Genomic DNA, 12,771 nt, shown 5'->3' with positions numbered 1-12,771 from the left:
ACTTTTGATCCAGTGTCTTAATGAAAAATAAAATTAAAATTGTGAATATTGTGAATATTTTCTATCAGATGGTTAGCGAAATCAGAAAAAAAATAAATTGTTTAGGTACCTTAAGTGTTTTTTTACTCTAATATCAATAATGCAATATTTAGTAATCACTGTAAAAAATAAAATTGGGTAGAATTCTACACCTTGATGAAAAAGCTTATGTAGCTTTGAAACCGTTCGGTAGAAAAAATATAAAATAAGTGGTTAAAACCAAAGTTTTTTTGAAATGTTTGTTTTTATTTTAATACTTTTATATTTATCTGTGATTGTTACCTTATAATATATTAACTGATACAAAAATAGTGCTCTGAATATTTAAGACAGTAAATAATTCTGTGAAAAATTGTTTAGTGTTTTGATAATATTTTGACTGTGACTATTTAAATATGAAAGTGAAAGCAGAAATAGAGGTTGCTAATGACAATGACGAAACGAAGAAAGAAAAAGTACGGAGGATGTTCAGCTGGTCCAGCAGCGTTGATGAGTAAGTGTTATTTAATATATTACTAGTATTTTTATTGCTTTGATCGTACTTTCCACCAAAAGTCTTTGCTTTACTCTTTGCGAATTAAACATGTTGCCGCAGAGAAAAAAATAAATCAGAAATCACTATGAAGGGAGTGTGTGGGAGGAGTTTTTTTTTTTTTTTTTAATTTATTTAGGAAACATTCAGTTCAGGTACATAGTTTATATTTTGCATAGTTAAACTTAACTCTAACGGACCAGTGAAGTTTCCGTAGTATAAAGTAGTTATATTTAAGGTTAATAGTTAAAGGACAAAAACGAGAAGGGAAAAAAACATAAATAGAGTTGTTTTAAAATTAAAGTAAAAAAAAGTTAAGAATTAAAATAAAGAATGAAAAACATGCTCAGATGTAAAAATAAAATGAAATAATAATAACATTTTTAAAAAGGAAAAACATAAATGTACTCATACATATTCTAGGGATTCAAAGAAACGATGAGAATAATCTTTAAAGAATCTTTAAAAAAGACAATACATTTATGTCAATTTTAAAACATCTTCAAAATTAATGACAGCAGTAAGAGAAGCAGTTTTTTTTTTTTATTTGATATTTTTTGTTTTCTTACAATAAACATAATGATAAAACAGAGTATGCATAATTACATATTAACGAAATACATATTAATAGAAAAATAGTAAACAAAAAAATCCCACAAAGGCATGGCTTGTTTGTGGGGATACAAGAAAATGTTAATAAATTTTTGCTTCTTTAATAAACAATGGACAGTTATAATATATTGATTTTATATACATATACAATATAAGTTTTTTAAAGTAGTATAAAAACATGTCAATGCAGCAGAGAAAAAAGAAAGAATAACAGGTATAGCAAGTAATATTTAAAATTTTAAAAGGCAATATAAGGAGAAGATTTTAAACCAAAGGTAGTTAATAACATTTCATTAAAGCGATTTTAGCAGTAATACAAATTTCAGTAGAAAAAATTGATTAAAACTTACAATATTAATGTATGTAATGTAAAGTGATGTAAGAGAAAGGGGGATCAATGGGAGTTTTATTTAAAAGCTTTTAATTCACTATTTTTAAGACTGTCTGTAAAGTTAAATCAAATTTTTGTACAGAAATGTGTATATTTGTATGAAAATTTAAAGTATCTTCGTCGGTTACCTCTAACTGAAAAAAAATGAGTTATTCTATTTTTCAAAGAGAAAACTATTTTTTTCTTTTTCTTTGTATATAAAATTGAAGATAACTGTTAACTTAACGTTACGGTAATAATGAGGAAGCGCTATTTAAAAAAATAAATATCAATTGACTTTTAATAAAACCAATTGATTTTTTTAATATATATTTGGATGTATCGTATTATCATCGCTACGACTTTTTAAAGCTTCGTTATTTTAAAACACGTCTCCGCCCGTGACGTCTCGAGTTGTTGTCAGTGAGTTCTGGTGACATTTAGAAGTAGAGCCCCGTAGCGTCAAAATACACTAAATGTTGAACAAAATGGCCACCCGCAAACCGGAAGTCTATAACAACGCTGTAATTGATGGGTTTACTCACAAAAACTTCTGACGTAGTTCAATGTACGAGTAGATCTTTTTTTTTTTAAATAAATTTTGAGAAACTTCGTGATACAATTTTTTGTGCAGAATTTCCTGTAGCACTGAACTTAATCGTTCTTACATCACCTACTTAAAATTTATTGAAACTCTTTTTTTTTATTCTCATTTATCATAAATTTCAAAAATTAAGGAAAGCGTTTCAAAAAATTATTACAATTTATCATTTTATTGTCTTAAAATGAAGGAAAATCGGAATTTATTTATTGTTGTGAAAATTATATGTTAATTGTTAATTACAAAGTACCTCCATTATTTGTTTGGGAAGTTAACAGAGTTTTCTTTAATTTTCAATAAAGTAAAATCAAAATTTCTTGACGTAAAATTGAATATTTAAATGAAAAAAAAATAAAATAAACATGTTTGATTGCACTAATAAACATGTTTAATGGTATTGATAAATACCTACAAATTAATTTGTTATATAAAGTACCCCGGAGTTTACTTAGATAAATGTTTCATTTTTAAAACAAATTTTAAACGACTTTCTTTAGAAAAAGTGAACAAAATATTATTTGTGCTCTTGAACTAACTTAAAATATTTTTTTACAAATTTATTCAATTCAATCGGAAAATGGTTTTCCAATATTCGGACGATACATTGAATATTTTGGGTCCGAAACCCAGATATTTCTTTGCCCGAATTCAGAGTTTGTGGTAGACCCCGTGACCCATCGTCTTGATAGTGTGGGAGTGTAAATAAATCGAAAGATTAATAATTTAATCAATGGCAAACAAAGTACTTTATTTTATACGTGCTTATTTAAGCGATTGCCTTTATTACACGATTAAAGCATACAAATAAATCTAGGAAAAGACAGATACTAAAGATTAATACAATTTTATTTAACATATAAATTCATGTTATACAAGTCATATAAATTCCTGATAATGTTATTGCGTCGATTAATAATGAATTATAAATAGTCTGATAAAAGTTGAATAGTACGTACCTATTAAAAATATTAAATAATAGCTAAGATGTTTGCATCATATACGGGGGATTCAGGTGTAATTCCTGGTGACATAATACATACTAACATAAAAAATGCGAAACTGTTTTTTTGTTCCATTTACGTCGCAACAAAGCCACCGATTGGCGCAATTGTTTTGCATAAAGATAGCCGAAAAGCTGATAGGTATTAAAAATGACTTTTTATCTCGAAAAAACATCTGACTTCTTCTAGAAAATTGCTAGTGGAAAAATGTATTAATATTAAAACAGAATAACGATGCTACGTCGCCATGGACTAACAGATCATTGATTTTTTTTATTGATATGGGGCCGGCAAACAATACAGGCTACTTTTTATCCCGGAAAAATATATTATTCAGTCGTAGGATTTCAGTGGTACGATTTTGGATTTGTGAACAGAATAACGATGTAACGTCGCTATAGACTACCGGATAATCGTATTTCTTTCATATCGATAGTTGAAAGACAAAGTTACTGTTAATATCGATAAAATATATTATTCTATGAGGAAAACGCTTATTGATAAACGACACAATTAATTAATAACATAAAAAATTTCTCCCCAAACCACGTGAGCGAGGCCGCGGGTAAACCCTAGTCTAATTTAAATGATTCTAGTATAATTATCGGCATTGTGGTGTAATGGTCATCGCGTTTGCCTACCATGCTAGAGGTCTCGGGTTCGATTCCCGACATGATTAAAATGAAATTTTTACTTAAAGGGGTTTTTTCACACTAGATTATTTCATAGCCCCTGGACTGGTACTTGAAGCGTAAGACTAATCACCAAACCTCAATGTTACAAATTTGATCAAGATACGCTGCGATTGGTGTACCAATCCAGTGCCCCATGCACCATTAGTGCGAAAAGGGAATGATGAATATAAATAAATGGAATGTTTCAATGAATTTATTTGTATACGGCATTTCTGCCATTTACATAACACGTTATTAAAATAGTGAATATAAAAAAACAACGCAATATGAGATATAAAAAACGTATATTAACCGAAATATGACCACATTTCTAATTATCGTAGGCAACTGAAATGGCTCAAAATTAAACAGCGGAAAGACTTTCACGCCCTCTCACTTCTGTTCAATGTACTTCATAGTCCTAACGCTCCTATATACCTGCGTGAAAAATTTCAACGCTTATCAGTTCATGGTTTACCTTTTCGTTCTCAATCTCAAGGTACTCTCTTAATACCCCTCCACAATTCCTCTTTCTTCTCTAACCCATATAGTGTCCATGCGGCTTGACTGTAGAATAATCTCCCATCCGCCATCAAAGATGTTACTACATTATCTCTGTTTAAATCACGTCTGAAGAAACATCACTTTCTCTTCCTTAATCTCTCCTCCTTTACTTTTTCCTCTTTCCTTTTTTTTTCCTTTTTCGCATTAAGTAATAGTTTTGATTTAAGATAATTTATAAACAAATACGTTTATTTATATTGTTTTATATCTTACGCTTTTTAATCTCTATTTTCTATTGAATATGTTCTGTAAATTGAATTATAAAAATAAAACTATTATTTTATTGGTTGGTTGGAAGAAATTTCCATTTGGCAATAAGCTCGCCAATGTACAAACAACATGTTTCATGTACCAATAAGTAAAACATCCTTTGTTAAAAATGCTTTTTTTCGTAGGACTTTTTCAATGTACAATACAAAATTTTAAAATATAGATTACACAAACATCACTCTGTCACATCTAAAATTTACCCTAAAAATGTATTATGTAACTTAGTATACATTATAATAATAAATATGTACATCTCCCCTCCCCTCCTTATCCTCTCTTCAAGCATTTTTGTCCTTATTCCGCCCAATTTACAGTAACTTAATGTTCTTAAAATAAATATTTTTAAAATCTTTGATTATTGAGTACATGAAAATAACATTTTTAAATGTATAAATTGTATGTATTTATTTGATATGTAATATATTTTCTTTACTAACTTTGTATACTATGTGGAAATCTGTTATTAGTTCTGAGTTTATACACTATATCTGTTTGTTTACTAAAAATATGTATGTAGAACTGTTGATTTCCCAAATAAAATAAAATAAAACATCATCAACAAAAAGCTAAATAAATAAATAATGCAAGTGTTATAATAAATATTTATTTTTGTCAATTTCTTCTTTCCAGTCATCAATTACTGTATTTCACACCAATAATTGTTTCTAAATCCAGATTACTCTTAATAAATTATTTTCATTATGTCCAAAAATTAAACAAGTTGAATTTTCATAATAAATTCCATCAGTTTTTCATATTTTGGAAGTGAGTTGATAGGTTGGAATTCATCGGCTTTTTTAGTATTCTTGATTTTTGGTATCGGAGTAACTACTTACGTTTTCCATGACTGCATTAATTATAATTAGGTGAATACATGTTATTGGATGGCAGACTTAGCTAATTTTTTTTAATAGATCTGTGTACAAACATTAAAATACATCTGTTAGTATTCTAAATAATTAAAGTAAAAAATATTCATGATGAAAAATATTTTTATGAGAATCGCGATCATACTAGTATGAATGTAATATTAATTATAATAATTAAATCCTTATAATATTGCGTGTCTAAACATAGTTGATAAATGTGGTTACATTAATTAACCTTGCGTGGGATCAGAAGGAACCTTGATTGTACCTTGATAATGCAGTAAGGGTTAACTTGTCCATTGTAAAAATTTACCTGTTTCTTAATTAACTGGAAAATGAGTCACTAAAATCTTGAATCATTTTAAAATTACGAATTTCTTTAAAATAAACTTTTAAAAAAATCAATTTAACGGAAAATATATTTATTTATTTATTTAACTTTTGTACGTAATGTTATTTGTACATTGGCGGGCTTATTCCCAAATGGCAATTTCTCCCAACCAACCAATAAAAAAAAGTTTTATTTCTATAATTCAAGTTACAGAACATATTCAATAGAAAAAAAAGATTAAAAAGCTAAAAGTATATAAAAATAGAAAAAAACGTATTCGTTTATAAATTACCTTAAATCAAAACTATTACTCATTGGGAAAAAGGAAAAAAGAGGAAAGAGGAAAAAGGAAAGGAGGAGAGATTAAGGAAGAAAAAGGAGATGTTTTTTCAGACGTGATTTAAACAGAGATAATGTAGTAACATCTTTGATGGTAGGTGGGAGATGATTCCACAGTCGAGACGCATGGACACTATATGAGTTAGAGAAGGAAGAGGAATTGTGGATGGGTATTAAGAGAGTGCCTTGAGAATTAGAACGAAGAGGTCAACCATGAACTGATAAGCGTTGAAATTTTTCACGCAGGTATATAGGAGCGTTAGGACTATGAAGTACATTAAACAGAAGTGAGAGGGAGTGGTAGTCTCTCCGCTGTCTAATTTTGAGCCATTTCAGTTGCCTACGATAATCATAGCCTACGATAAACAAAATAAAACCGTTATTTTTAATCAAATTATAAATAGTAAAAATATAAGGTACAATAGAGATGGAAAATATTTTAGAAAATGAAATAAGGAAGCCTAGGCATCTTTGATCTGTCGTCGGCAGATTTTATTGGCCTCTTTACAAACAGTGTAACATTCGACAAAAACTGAATATCTCCCCCTAAATCAAGTATGATAATTTGAATAGTGGTCTTGTTATATTACAACAGAGATGGAGAACATTTCAGTTTTTAACTTTACTTAAGTAAACAGATGCAATAACTGAAGAAATATTGATGTTCAACATAGTCAGAATGGTGAATGTCACACAAAGTTTAGAGTGATTACTTCAACCGCCCAACGTCAAATTATAAGACGTGTAAATGCCTAGACTTCCATATTCTATTCTCTTGTATGGTCTCCATCATTTTTGTAACACGTTGTTTAAGAGGAAACGCGGTATTAGTTTTCTTCATACAAACGTTGTCCCGTATTTTTCCCCCGGTTGTGGCACATGAGCAATGATTTTTTTACACATAATACATACAGGTGTTCTTTAAACCCTGTCACATATGAAACCACGATGATCAGTATGGGCAAGAAGACATATTGGCATATTTCAAAAAATACTTAGAACGAAGAAAATTTTTAAAAATTAAATATTAAAAATAACAATTGGTTGCTTACTTCTGCAGTGGAGAAGCGAGAAGGCACGGTTAACGGAGTATCAGACTCCCCCTCTCCCCTCGTTTCTCCCCTGCAGAAGTAAGCAACCATTTGTTATTTTTAATATTTTCGTTCTAAAAATATATTTTAATGTGCCAATATGTCTTCTTGCTCATACTGATCATCGTGGTTTCAGATGTGACAGGGTTTAATGAACACACTGTATTTATCATTGGTGTATCTTTATCGTTTTGCTTTTTTGATAAATTGTTTCTTATTTTACCATTTTTTTATTTATTAGTATAAAGATACATACTGCAAAAAAAAATATTAACGTATCCCTAATTCAATGAGGCCGAGGGCCCTGTGTTGAGTTGGGATACAACATAATAGAAAGTGGAAGCATGCATATTATTAAAGAAATGTAAAATACGCCTAGTTTTATCTGCCATCTTAGGACGCACTTTTGACAAATATGGTTAGTAATTTTGTAAAACGGAAAAAATACTGACACAGACAATTTTATTTTGATACTTTTAAAAAAAAACATACAATCGGTTCAATTTTGAGGTGCAGAAAACGGGACAACGAAACGTCGATCTTTCTGATTTCAGCGGGCCAAAATCAGTTCATCGTGCATTTGTCTTTTTCGCACTGTATGTATCGGAGAAGCATCTGCGAGAAATCGGCAGAAAGACAATGTCCGAATATCTATTCCTCAAAATTCTACCTACCGCAAATCATCTATACACCTCCCTAAATTGTGAAAAACAATCCTGGTCTACACACTCGGAGCCCCGTTGATAAACGAATTTATAAGTGGCACACTTTAAGTAAGAAAAAATCATAAATTTTGTCTATTATGTGTATACAATGAAAGCATCCACCCCTTTCCCGAAACTGTTCATAAAGACTTAAGTCTTTCTTCAGTTTCGCATATCAATATAAATTTTTTTTTTTTTAAAACTAATTAAACCAAAATTTAATATTTCTTTACAATCAAACCGCGAAAATAACAAAACAAATAAACTTTAAAAACTTTCATTGTACCCCTCACTGCAGTATTGTCAGTTTGTGATCAATCAAATACACATGGTCAGCACAATCACCTTTTTCTAATTTCCCAGTATTACAGTGGAGGAATACAGTAATATTATGTGTATACTAATAAATGTATATTATCTTACCTTCGTGAAACAAAAACGATCAAGAAACACTGCAATTAGTATACCAATGCAGTGCCCTATGCGCCATTACAGTGCGAAAGGGGAATAAAGACTACGACAAACAAATGTATCTTATTAGCACGTTGATTTTATATTTCAATGCAACTACAATGGTAAAGGTGTATAATGGTATTTGCATGTTACCATTTAAATGATTTTTTCATTATATTAATCCTTTAAAATATTTCATTATATTTTTGAATATAGATTTTCATTGTTTTTACCTTTTATTGAATGTGTGATATAATTATTAGGTTTGATTTTTTTTTCTAAATTTTGGGTAAAATAATTTATGTTTTTTAAAATAATTAAACTAAATATGTTCTTACCATATGTTTCGTGAAAGGCAAATTTGCGGTATATGTTTTAAAAAAATACAAATTTTAAAAAATCAGACTTTTCTTGAAAAAACATGGCGATCGTGTCTTACACATTTCCTGATAAATCGTCAAGTAATCTTGCAATAGGGAAATATCACATACTACAAATTCCGATAAAAATATATGAAATGAATTTAGAATAATTAATTGTATTTTCAAAATCAATATGGATATTGTGGAGCAATGTTTTCATACATAAATGAAAAAAATAAATTTAATAAAAATACATTGCTAGAAAAACGCAACAAGTTTGGCCTTGGTTGTTGGGACGTCGAGATTCGCGATAATGTTCTAAACAAATTTCAATGGCTAGAAACAAAATAATCGTGACGCATTAGGGGCGTGGCCAATGGAATCACCGTTTTTGCGGGAATTCAAAATTTCAAATTTAAAATGATTTTTTATGCTAGGTACTAATAATAAGCAAAAAAAAAATTTTTTACCGGACAGTATTTCGTAGACCATTATTAATTATAAAATGATTTTAAAAAGTTATATTTCCTTAACATATTACAACAGAGATGAAGAACATTAAAGATAAGGTACTATAGAAGTCCAGGCACCTACAGGGCTTATGACCTGTCAATGGCTGGTTTAAGTGGTCACTTTACACACTGTGTAACATTCACCATTCTGTCCATATTTGAATATCTATATTCCTTCGATTCTTACATCTGTTGATGTTTGTGAAGTTAAAGAGCTGAAACCTTTATTTATGCGGGTGAGATTCATCCAATTGAATTATTTCACCTACATACTAGGCAACGCCTGAAAATGTTCTTTTTTCAATTTCTATACTTCTTCGTTGACCATGTTATCAACAATATTTTGAGTTTGTCCAAATTATTGTAGACAAGGACTGGATTCAACTCCCTGGGTAGCTTTTTTTATTAACATGGCAGCATTAACAGGCTTATGACCTGTCAATGGCTGTAGGTATCTACAGCCATTGACAGGTCGTAAGCCCTGTAGATGCCTGGACTTACCTTCTCTTAAAGGGTCTTCATCAGTGTTGTAATATGTTAATAAAAACAGCTCCCCAGGGAGTTGAATCCAGTCCTTGTCTACAAAAATTTGGACAATTTCAAAATATTGTTATATTTCCTTATTAGTTATTTCTTTTCCCTGAAAATGGGAAGGGTAGATATATTGGGTTCTAGAGGCCTCTTAAACGGGCATTTTTTGCATATTTGAAACCCCACTGATATTCGAATGTAAAAAGTAAAAATAATAATAATGTCCACAATATTCATTTGTTTATACATATATTTCACATTAGACAAAATGTGTTCACTTGACAAACAATACTAGTAATGACAAGCCATTGTTTAAGACCTTTGGCAATAAAAACACGCGAAGGTTAGAAATAATAATTATGATACAATAAAATAATACAATATGAAATAAAATAATGCTATAATAACATTATGTAAGGTATTTTTTTTAATGTTAAAATTATTTACGATGCAAAAATTTATAGATGCAGGTGACAATAAACATTAAGAAATACACTGTATGATCAAATTAAACTATTTTCCCGGGCCCGTATTACTATAAGAAATCAACGTTTATCTTCAAAATCTACAAAGTAAAATTTAGTTTTCTGTATGTAAAATATCAAACTTGTATACAATTTTTTCTAAGCATCTTTACAGATTACCAAAAAAGATATTTTAATAAAATAATCCTTTATAATTTTTCATGCAAATATTTACATTTTCGTAAATAAACTCTTAAAAATCCGTGGTAAATAATTAGTTTGCGCGCGGTGATGTAATATCGTGTGAGTAGTTGGTAGGTAGCAAGGATAAATATTTTTTGCCTTAAAATCCAGCGTAGTAATACGAATTTTAGTTTTCAAATCCGATGTGAAAATGTCCATTTGGAGATTACAGAAATACAACATCATCATCAAGAGAGATGTAGCAAGTCTTGTATTGTACGTACACCATGGTCCTTAAAATATTTATTTATTTTATATATTTTATTTATTTGATTTATTTGATTTATTTGATTTATTTGATTTATTTTATTTATTTTATCTATTTTATCTATTTTATCTATTTTATCTATTTTATCTATTTTATCTATTTTATCTATTTTATCTATTTTATCTATTTTATCTATTTTATCTATTTTATCTATTTTATCTATTTTATTTATTTTATTTATTTTATTTATTTTATTTATTTTATTTATTTTATTTATTTTATTTATTTTATTTATTTTATTTATTTTATTTATTTTATTTATTTTATTTATTTTATTTATTTTATTTATTTTATTTATTTTATTTATTTTATTTATTTTATTTATTTTATTTATTTTATTTATTTTATTTATTTATTTTTTTTTTTTTTTTTTTTTATTTTTTTTTTTTATTTATTTATTTTATTTATTTTATTTATTTTATTTATTTTATTTATTTTGTTTATTTTGTTTATTTTGTTTATTTTGTTTATTTTGTTTATTTTGTTTATTTTGTTTATTTTGTTTATTTTGTTTATTTTGTTTATTTTGTTTATTTTGTTTATTTTGTTTATTTTGTTTATTTTGTTTATTTTGTTTATTTTGTTTATTTTGTTTATTTTGTTTATTTTATTTATTTTATTTATTTTATTTATTTTATTTATTTTATTTATTTTATTTATTTTATTTATTTTATTTATTTTATTTATTTTATTTATTTTATTTTATTTTTATTATTTTTTTTTTTATTTGTTTTATTTATTTTATTTATTTAACTTTTTGTACATAATGTTACTTGTACATTGGCGGGCTTATTGCCAAATGGCAATTTCTTCCAACCGACCAAAAAAATAAAAGTTTTATTTTTATAATTCAAGTCACAGAACATATTCAATAGAAAAAAAAATAAAAAGCTAAAGATATGTAAAAATAGAAATAAACGTATTTGTTTATAAATTACCTTTAATCGAAACTTTTACTCAATGGGAAAAAGAAAAAGAGAGGAAAGAGAAATATAGCTTGATAAGAATGACATTTATCAGAAAAAGTAACGACATAACTTTGTAGTAACGTCAAAGGAGTTATTTATATTGACACACAAAAAATCATTCGTATCTGGGGTGTTAATTTATTTTTCTAATACAATGCTTGACACATAAATCAACATTAATATATAAAATCAGATTTAAAACTAAAAAAAAATAAAACAAACCTCATTATTAACGACGTTCTTACAAGGATACATCATTTTGCAAAAACGTTAGAGATGTGACAAATTGATCAAATAAAAAAATAATTCATTTGATGTTGTTCATGAAAAAAGTATAAAAGTCTTATTTATTGGTGAATAATTGTGTTAAACACACTATAATAGGCTTGTTTTTGCGTTTTCTATATCAATTTTCGGAAACAGAGTTTCATGATTGCATGTAATAACTGATAAAATCGATTTGATCAGTGATCAGTAATTTCAATCACTAATGAAATTAGTTTCACAGCTGTCATTCTAATCAAGCTATATTTTAAGGACTATAGTGTGAGATCACAGCCACACAAGAATAAATATCCATTTTACTTTATACACTCTCGATATGAATATAGTGTTTGTGAATGCCCTCCTAGGGTGTTATTCTGAATCTTATTGCGGGGAGAAGAAATAAAATTTTTATTCTTTATTATTTGCAAGCGACTATACTTTGCTTCATATATGGCTACACTGATGATTAAATACTATGTCGGCCCAACTGATCGTCAACAATAAATATTACTTCAAATATGTATCTTATTCTGGTGTTCTGAACGCGATCTTTTATAATTTTTCCTGCAATCATACTCAGTATCTTTAGGAGTCCCCAAACTATGATTATTAATTTTACTAAATCTAATCTGTGATTTGTAAGCCTGTATTCCGGAAAGTCGATATTTTTATACTTATTTTTAGTTTTTCTCATAAGCCTCAATGA

At 27.8% G+C, this 12,771-nt stretch overlaps 1 long non-coding RNA gene across 3 annotated transcripts in view; it reads left to right on the top strand.

The window, feature by feature from the left end:
• Positions 1-12,771, top strand: part of LOC148274817 (uncharacterized) — a 152,613-nt gene that overhangs the window by 13,163 nt on the left and 126,679 nt on the right. For all 3 annotated transcript variants that reach the window (XR_015824192.1, XR_015824193.1, XR_015824194.1), the window contains exon 2: positions 352-532. This is a non-coding gene — a long non-coding RNA (uncharacterized LOC148274817). The remainder of the gene's footprint in view (positions 1-351; positions 533-12,771) is intronic.

Source organism: Micrasema longulum, unplaced genomic scaffold (genome assembly GCF_059751315.1).
Source record: "Micrasema longulum isolate JH-2025_06_02 unplaced genomic scaffold, ASM5975131v1 h1tg001570l, whole genome shotgun sequence".
NCBI classification, from domain to species: Eukaryota; Metazoa; Arthropoda; class Insecta; order Trichoptera; family Brachycentridae; genus Micrasema; species Micrasema longulum.
Note: the sequence above shows the minus strand (reverse complement) of the source record. Positions and strands in the feature narration are given on the sequence as shown.